The sequence below is a fragment of the Rhododendron vialii genome, chromosome 11a (genome assembly GCF_030253575.1).
Source record: "Rhododendron vialii isolate Sample 1 chromosome 11a, ASM3025357v1".
Lineage (NCBI taxonomy): Eukaryota > Viridiplantae > Streptophyta > Magnoliopsida > Ericales > Ericaceae > Rhododendron > Rhododendron vialii.
Window position 1 is genome coordinate 20437688 of NC_080567.1, and position 9880 is coordinate 20447567.

A 9880-nucleotide genomic window follows, 5' to 3' on the forward strand; every position below is an offset into this window, starting at 1 on the left:
TTTATTGAACACCGTGCCCAAAAATTTTAAGGCACCAAAACGAACAAAGTCGCATGCCCTTAATTCTTACAGATACAATGAGATCATCGCTTTATTAATTGATTGTATTTAATCTATTACACCAAAGACTGCTAAAAAAAGATTTAGCTCATCCTTCATTCCTAATTGTTGATTCATTTTCGATAATAGTACCAGTAATTGATTAAAAGAGAGAGAGTATTTCATAAACAACTTTGTGAATTTTGTTTACACTGTTCGAGAGAGATTAAAAACTTTTGAACATCGTAAAACAATTCAATTAGTTATTTAGGAAAATGTTTCTTTTTAACCATATTACAAGTATGACTATCGGAAAAAAGGACCAACAATTAGGAACGGCACGTTTCTTGTATATTATGCTGCATATATATGGATGGATCTCCATTGTCCATTGCTAAAAAGCTATGTTGGACAGGTTTGAGGGTTCCCACTTGAAAAATAAAGGGTGCAGCCCTTTCCGGCTAGGAAGCAACAGTTGGTGCATCCAGGATAAAGCTTCTCATTCCCAGATGATTTGCAGGTCATGTACTCCACTTCCAAGCAATATTGAGGGCAAGCTTTGGCACTCTGGCTGAAACTCACTTTTTTATTTTTATTGAATGTAAAAAATTTCATTAGTCAAACTGCACTTTATTTTCAACAGTTAGTTAAGTGCAATGATACAGAAGTCTAGGAAATTACTACAACATACACTCTCTTTTTTTCATCAGCAAAGAAAATTTTATTAATCAACGAACCGAAATTACAAAGATTAAAAGGAAATGGGATAAAAGGCATCACAACCAACGACCTATTACATCCCAACTATGTTGGCACATAGACCGAGGACAATCATATGCCACCCGATACCAAAGGAAGGAGAAGTTGGCGAGAAACCAACTAAAAAAGTCCATAAAAACCAACCACCCACTCTTATTTGGATATGTATGGTATGCAGCGCTTGGATCGACGCCTTTGAATTCATAAGATTGGTATGTTAAGCATCATGGATTCGAAGCAATTGTCATGAATCTCAATGCAAATGCTATGAATCTTTTAATTAATCAATGCTGTGAATTTCATTCAACTTAGTAGGAATCTCTGGACAAAAGGTCGTGAATTCAAAGCGGTTCATGAGAGTGCATACTGCGTGCCCGGACACATCCAAGTATGCATGGCTATTAACACTTCAGACAATCTAAAGATTGGTTAGGAATTAGGATAATAGGCATTGGGTCAGGTCAAGGGTGAATATCGTTTTCCCTTATCCAAACTTGGGGCATTTTTGGGCGCCGAATCTCCCCTCTTAACGGGCTCACCAGGTCACGGGTCACCTATAAAAAAGGTGTTTGTTCCCCTATTCTCATGCAATTTCAATCGCATGAATGGTACGGGAATATGGAAAGATATTTTTTGTGCAATTCTGCTACTGAAATTGCACCGGACAATGGCAAAGCTAGGATGGAACTAAGGGGGTGGCACTGTTTAATTGGAGTTCCCTGCAGCCCCTTCCATAACCGTGTTTTACGCTTCGTGGAAGTAAGTGTAGAAACTTTATGTCCATCTCAAAACCAATTGGCCATTGGTGGAGTAAATTTTATTAACTAAGCTTGGGTAGCTTAGATGAACAATGTGGGGCAAGTCTAACACTTCCCTTCACATGCAGCCCGGATGCACATGGAAGTACGAATTGAGGAAACCAGGAGATTTGACTCGGGCGACCCCTCACGCGCAGCCCGGATGCACGTGGAGGTATGAATTGATGAGTTGACTCGGGCGACGGAGACTTGACCATATGATGTGAGGCCACCCAAGACCTCCAATTGGTTTTTGGTTGGAACCCTCCAAGAATTTCAACATAATATGCCAATTGGTTTTGATATGAACATAAAGTTTCTACATGGTAGTATCAGAGCTAAATTTTTAAAGGTTTTTCTCCTTTATTTATGTCATAGTTGCACTTTGTTTCATTGTGATCCATGTGTTATGGATCCTTTGTTTACATCTCCACGTGCGAGTCGGGGGTTGCACGTGCGGGGGAGTGTTGGGATTTGTCCCACATCGGTTAATTATCTCCTCCAAAACTAGTATATGAGTCTGAGCAGCCTCTCCACTCTTTGCAAATTGGTTTGGAGTTGGATGCTTTAATAGTAAGGTGGTCGCAAGAATTATTGGTCAGAAGAATCGAATCTGAGACCTTATGAAGGAGCAAACTCCTAAGTCCCACACCAAGCTAATTGGCCAACCTCTTGGTGCTTCACTAGTATACCTTACATGTTGTTAGTAGCAACTAGCGTCGTCCCCGTTCGATACACGGGACAAACACCAAATTTTTGTGCAAGCTCGATAATTTATAGCAGAGTCACGCAAATATTTTGTCTCGTGCATCGAACGGAAACGACACTAGTAAAAAAATGTAGGGGTGATCTCAAGTCTAACCCCATACAAGAAATTAGGAAGTGGAGGCAGGATGTTGCCATTCTTTGTCCACGTGTTTTTTGTAAACCAAAAAATATATAAAATTTAGAAAATTAGGATTGGGGGTATGGAACGTTGTGCCCGTTCCATGAACGGGGTCAATTGCAATGCAACATTTTTTTTCTGTTGTCCCATGTATCGAAAAGGCAAAACGCTAATACATTTTGAATTTTGGAGCAAAAAGGCGCAAACTACATATGCCCAGCACCGTGAACAAATTCTCATAATTCAAAATAACCAAAGAGGACTGAAAAAAATAGATATTGTATGACTACATATGCCCAGCACCGTGAACAAATTCTCATAATTTAAAATAACCAAAGAGGACTGAAAAAAATAGATATTGTAAGAACTTAAGCATGAAGTACTAAAATATGAAATATACACGCTGAAGAACAAAAGCAAATATGCCCAGCACAGTGGTCAAATGGGTGAGTAGAGATGAAAACCGACCTTCGTGCAATTGGTATGTGTTCCTTGAACAAAACTCATAACAATCAGAGGCTTACTTGGTAGTACTTAAAAATGTGTGAACAAATTCTTGTAACGGATGGAGCCGAACTTGGTAATTAAAATTCCATGAACAATTTCTTGTACCAAACCGAGCCAAACTTGCAGTGGAGGATCATAGATTGGAACCATGAAGTGAGATTATTAGAATTGCAGTGAGGAATTTCGGATGGGTGGTGGGAATATGAGCATTGCATTGGGATTTGCGAGCAAACTTTTTGGTAACTTTTTTTTCCCGTCGTTATATACTTTCAAGTGGGCAATGTTTGGGCGAGACGTGGGTGGCGGTTTTTGTTTGTTTTGAATCTTTTGATGGTAAAGATTTCATTTTTATTTTTTTATTTTGTATAGGCATAAAGATTTTAGTTACGGGCTTCATTGTTTATTTCGGGCTTTTAGGCCTTTGGGTGTTATGGGCTTTGTTTCCATTTGGATGTATTCCAACTTTTGGTTGGATTCTCCTTCCCCTTTTCCCTTAATAAAATGTTACTCTTGCCTATAAAAAAAAAAGGGAACGCGGATGAGAAGTGGGTGGGGACGTGGGGTGCAGGTTGTGTGGGAGATATAACTTCCTTAGCAGAGAGAATTAATCAGGGAAAGGAAAAAAGGAAAAAATAGGAGAGTGGTTAAGTAACCTACTTTCAAGGAGGGGTTAGAATTGAGAGTTTGGAGGTTTGTGAGGCTCTCAGCTACATTTCTATACTATATTGATGGATACGAAGAGAAAGGTTAAACGTAAAACTAGACTTTGTCTTGGGTTTTTATTTTTGTTAACATGAATAAAGGGTTGATCCAACTATCTTGTGATCTTTAAATTAAAATAATTGAAATATTACTTTTATGATCCGAACCATTTATTTCTTTTATTGCTATTTTTTCATTATTCTAGTGAAAAATTAAATTATTTAGTTCATAATAAATACCTAATCAACTACCTCTAGTGTAAAATTAATTCTTATGCAGAACCAAGGGTGGGACGTGCCACCTCCACCCCCATATACCTCCACTCTTGTGCATGGAGACAGAGGTACTGACACTTTTTCGATACAGGTGATTTGATCAGGTTTTTTCCCATCCCAATCTCGAGAATTTGGTCACCAAAAGAATAAAACATCTGCACTATATGTATCACTATACTCCCATAAGACTATATATATTAGAGTGTTGCTATATGTACCGAAAATGGGGGAGGGATTTCGTACCGACGGCCGCCGGTGGGCCGTCTCTGGCCACCGGACGGCCGATCCAAGCCGTCCAAAAATTCTAAAAAAAAAACCGAGGGGTCCCGCGTGGGAATCAACGGCATCCGAGGTGTGTAGGGTGCTTGATTGGAGCACCCCTTTTCGTGTGTATATGCTTACCTCCATCATTTCTGTATATATTAACAGGTACTAAGAACATATATACACTAGAGTTTAATTAGTTAAAGAGAGCAGAGGGTATATGTAACGTTGGTACATGCGTGTATATATGTAAGTATATCACATGTATAAAAATTACGAAAACGCTGATATCTAGACATAGATATTTTAGTAGTCATCCGAAGCTTCTGGTCTCGCGTGTATTGTGTATGAGGGCTTAATTACATGCATCTAACGGCTACTTACTGTTTACACCCATTTTTGACCACAATTCAGAAAATCAATTTGTTGGTTAGAAGAAGGACTTGAATGAAGGTCTCAGACGTTAAAAAGCCTCATGATCGGTCATCCACGAAATTGGGCCGTTTTGAATGTCACTGATCGAGTTGAGTTTTCAAAGGCCTGGGCCAAATTATGCCTAAGATTTCGTTATCACAAGCCCAAGTCCAAGATTGGCCTAAGACTTGGGTTGACCAACTAGATCTGAGTGTTTTATCCAGGCTTAGGCCAATTTTTAGAAATAATAAGGCCTTCTAAGTGGGCCTAAATCAGTTAAAGCCCAAGTTTTCTTTCCAAACTTGGGCTCGCATGGCTTACAAAAGAGAAGAGGCCTATGATACTCCTCAAGTTCAGGCCCAAGTAATAGATGAGCCTACTTCTTAAAGAAAACGTCACCTATGGCCTTTAGTTGGCAGGGAAAAGGTCTCAAGAGCAGCTCAAAGGCCTAGAATATTCTTGCTGGGCAGATCTAGGTAAGCTGCTTACAAGCAGCTCAAGGTCTGAGTCTTTACTATCCTTCAGCATGAAGCAAGGGCTTGGGACGCATGGCAACCATGCATGGAGACATTGAGCTGCTCACATAAGCTGCTCACATCACATAAGCTGCTCACAGCCTCACAAACAGCTCAACCAGGCCTGCTTTTTTGGCCTTGGTGGGCCCAAATATCCATTTTTTATAAACATCCATGCTCACAAGCAGCTCAAAGGCCTCAAGCTGCTCACAAGCAGCTCAAAGGCCTAGATGTTCTTGTTTGGCAGATCTAGGTAAGTTGCTTACAAGCAGCTCAAAGTTTGAACTGGTGGGACCCCATTCTTTAGCATGATGCAAGGCTAGGGACAGGTGGCGTACATGCAACCCATGAAAATGCTAGTGAATGACTCTTGCAGACCTAAGCAAGCTGCACACAAGCAGCTCACCTAGACCTGTTTGATCTTTTGATTCTCGATCCTTCTTCTATAAGGAATCAAGCTCAAAGGGTTTAAGGGCCCATAAGAGGTGCAAGGCCCAATAAAATGATAAGAAGGCCTGGAGTAATATTAGTCTTCAATTGTGGTGGGCCCAGAAGGAGTCCATTCAAGCAATAGCTTGAGTATTAAAGCAACTCAAATGGCGGCCTGGATGCTGCAGGAACTGAAATTCTTTTTTCCTTTTTGCAAAGTTTTACACAAAAAAAAAGGATTTCTCAGGCCTTTGCTGTTTTCTTGGAGTAGAAGACACGTTTTGTTCAGGGAGCAGCCTCTCATTAGAGCATTTCAGAGCTGCTCAAGCCCAAGTCTCTGCTAGAAGGCCACATGGTAGCCATACATTAGAGCAATTGAAGCAGCTCAAGGCCTGTAGCTCCTATAAATACCAGAATTTCAGGTCTTGGCAAAGGTCCCTGACCATCAAGCCCATGGCTTATGCAAATTTATTTTTCAATTATCTTCTATCTTTCGGTCCACGACCATCAAGCCCCCGGCTTATGCAAATTTATCTTTTAATTATCTTCTATCTTTCGGTCCCCGACCATCAAGCCCATGGCTTATGCAAATTTATTTTTCAATTACCTTCTATCTTAGAGTCCACGACCATCAAGCCCTCGGCTTATCCAATTTATTTTTCAATTATCTTTACTTTCCCATTCAATCTAGTCAAGCCTAGATTTTATTTCATTTCCTTGTAACCAGACTTTGTTAAACCGTTAATAAAATCCTTTTAATTCTGTTTTAGGTCTTGTTCTACTTTTCTTTCCATTTTTCACACGGTTAGGAAATACTAAGTCCCTATCCCGCAAAGGCAAACCACGAACCTCCTCACGGTCTCCACCCTTAGGCCGTGCACTTTTGTCCAATTAGAAGTCAGATTGAGGCTTTCAGGCCTTGATACAAATTTGGGCAGCAATCCTGCCCTGGCACGCCCACGCATTTCAAGCCGATCTGGTTTTTGCACTTTTTGTGGAGAAACACTTACACATCTATGTTCGGATCAGTATCTGATATGTGTGTTCATTGCTTTGCTACTCCTTTACACATATCACACCTCAGACCGAGAACACACTGGCCTGTTGATTACGTTGAAAGTAGAAATTTCTTGAATTTCTAGGAGTAGAAAAGGCCGGGGAAGAGAAGCACAGAATAGCATACCTGAAGCTAGAAGCCAGAAAACAAGGATTACTCCAACTCCTTTAGCTGCCGTATATATATGCTTTCTTTTCTCACTTTTGTTTCTGACGCTGGGCTTTGAAGGTTCCAATTAGTACTTATAGGAAAACAATGAGTACTGCTAGCTGCACCGACGGTTTCCGTAGGGAAACCGTACCGACGGCCACCGGACGGCCGATCCGAGCCGTCCAAAAAATTTTTAAAAAAAAACCGAGGGCGAATATACATAATATACATATATACACAAAAAAAGAGTGCTCAGATCAAGCACCTTAGACACCTCAGATGCCGTTGATTCCCGCATTAGGCCCCTCGGTTTTTTTTTAAAATTTTTTTGGACGGCTCGGATCGGCCGTCCGGTGGCCGGAGACGGCGGCGCGAGGCGGTCGGTACAGTTTTCTTACACTTTTGGTCGGTACACATAGGATTTCTGGAAAACAATTGGGGAAGGGACATAAAAGAATTACGTGTCGATATGCGCGTAAGTTGGTCTGCATACCTGATTATTGTTGGAATTCACCCATGTGGGTGATAGTAATGGCTGGCCAAAGTCAAGAATTGGATAGGCTTGTGAGATATCAGTGACTTTTGGCAGCCACTGATATCTCACACATGGAAAAGCATTGAATGCTCTTGAAAGTTTTCTTCCAGGAACTCCCTATAAATACTGATGTATTTGTAGGGGTGACAAATTAGACCCAAACTCATTAATAAATTCAATCTCATCAACTAAAAAATAGGTTCAATCCAACCTATTTATAAGTTGGGTTAGAATGGGTCTCAATCCATTTAACACATCAATTAATGGGTCTCAATTGGATATCAATTGGTTCAACTTAAATAACCCAACAAAGCATGCATATAACCCCATTAACAAAAAATAGTGGAATGACTCCGTGCCTCGAGAAATTATTCGGTGCCCCAAAGGCAATGCCAGGTGTTGCCTCCCAACTGTTTTTTTTTTTTTTTTAATTTTATCCGCAGGTGCCTCCCCTTAAATATCTACTGACACGCGTTTTCTTTTTCCCTGTCCCACTAGACACAACATTTTTTCTAAAATTAAGTGTTTCAAATTTCAATACGTTTGAATGGGTGAGAAGATTTTATTTTTTATCATTTAATTCTAAAGGGTCATAATTAAATTTTGACTATAGGGTTCTCGTTGATTAACCCTAAGAAAGTCGTAGAATCAAATATCTCTTAGGACTAACCAACGAGAGCCCTAGAGTCAAAATTTAATTATGACCCTTTAGAATTAAATGATCAAATAAATAAAATCTTCTCACCCATTCAAACGGATTGAAATTTGAAATACTTAATTTTTCAACCTTCAGTTTATATATTAAAAAATATGGTTAAAAAATTAAGTGCTTCAAATTTCAATCCGTTTGAATGGGTGAGAAGATTTTATTTATCTGATCATTTAATTATAAAGGGTCATAATTAAATTTTGGCTCTAGGGCTCTCGTTGATTAGTCCTAAGAAATATTTGATTCTACGACTTTCTTAGGGTTAATCAACGAGAGCTCTATAGTCAAAATTTAATTATGACCCTTTAGAATTAAATGATCAGATAAATAAAATCTTCTCATCCATTCAAACGGATTGAAATTTGAAGCACTTAATTTTTTAACCATATTTTTTAATATATAAACTGAAGGTTGAAAAATTAAGTATTTCAAATTTCAATCCGTTTGAATGGGTAAGAAGATTTTATTTATCTGATCATTTAATTCTAAAGGGTCATAATTAAATTTTGACTCTAGAGCTCTCGTTGGTTAGTCCTAAGAGATATTTGATTTTACGACTTTCTTAGGGTTAATCAACGAGAGCCCTATAGTCAAAATTTAATTATGACCCTTTAGAATTAAATGATAAAAAATAAAATCTTCTCACCCATTCAAACGTATTGAAATTTGAAACACTTAATTTTAGAGAAAATGTTGTGTCTAGTGGGACATGGGAGAAGAAAACGCGTGTCAGTAAATATTTAAGGGGAGGCACCTGGGATAAAATAAAAAAAAAAAAAAAAACAGGTGGGAGGCAACACCTGGCATTGCGTTTGGGGCACCGAATAATTTCTCCCGTGCCTCTCTCGCATAAAAAAAAATTTCCTGAACCAATTTCTCTTTCTCTCTTCTGAGTTTCTCTCTCTCTCTTTCTCTCTCTCTCTCCATAAAACAAACCCATTTCAAAAACAGTGAAATCCCTTAGAAAAATAGCCGTGATTTCAAAGGATTTAAATTTCAAAGTTAATTGCTGCTAATTCATTGTTCAATAATGGAAATAGAAATGCAAATAATTAAAAAAGAATCACCGCCTACTAATTAACTAATTGACCAAAGTTCTCAAAATGTATTTTCCTGACAAATCAAAAGTCATTAGACCCCGTTCCGCTAACAACTTTCTCTTTTAGTACTTTTTGTCTTTATTCAATTTTTTTCGCGATTGTTCATTTTGTGCTACTCTCTCCGTCCCTTTTTTTGTGTCCAGTATTTCATTTTGGGCTATCCCTTAATAAGTGTCCATTTTGTAAAGTTAGGGGGGTAAAAGTTGGTGTATTGTCTATTTTGTCCCTAAAAGTAGATTTTATTTTGAAAAGTTAGTGAGTAAAAGTGTAATGATGATGGGTAAGTAATGAAAGTGGAGGAAAAAGTTGATGTGAAAGGTGTAATGATGATGTCTTTTTAATAAGTTGGAGTTACGAAGCAGGACACTTAAAAAGTGACGGAGAGAGTAATTTTTTTTGACTATTTGATTCGTCTCGATAAAACATATCGAAAAAGTAAGTTTTTTTTTACTTTTATACAAATATTTTGAGAAATAATCACTTTTAAGTAAAAAAAAGTCTATTTTTTTTTCCTTTTAGCGGTGTCGCTCCTTCACCGATCAATTGGATAGGTACGTATTTATGCATACATGAATATAGTGAACGACCCCATGGAAGGTGAAAGAATGCTATACCCTTTTTTTTGGACCGTTTCTCTACAATGGGCAATGGCCTCTGATTTCCTGTACTTCGGATTGATATTACGAGCCTGTTTTCTAGGATTACTTAAAATCCATACAAATTTTGAAAAATCTCTTCCAGC

The 9880-nt window shown here is 38.5% G+C and overlaps 1 long non-coding RNA gene across 1 annotated transcript; it reads right to left on the bottom strand.

The window, feature by feature from the left end:
- Nucleotides 1-6901, bottom strand: LOC131307390 (uncharacterized). The gene is made up of 2 exons (XR_009194113.1): nucleotides 6771-6901; nucleotides 1-620 (listed from the first exon to the last, which is right to left on the bottom strand). It is a non-coding gene; the product is annotated as an uncharacterized LOC131307390 (long non-coding RNA).
- Between the last annotated feature and the right edge of the window lie 2979 nt (nucleotides 6902-9880).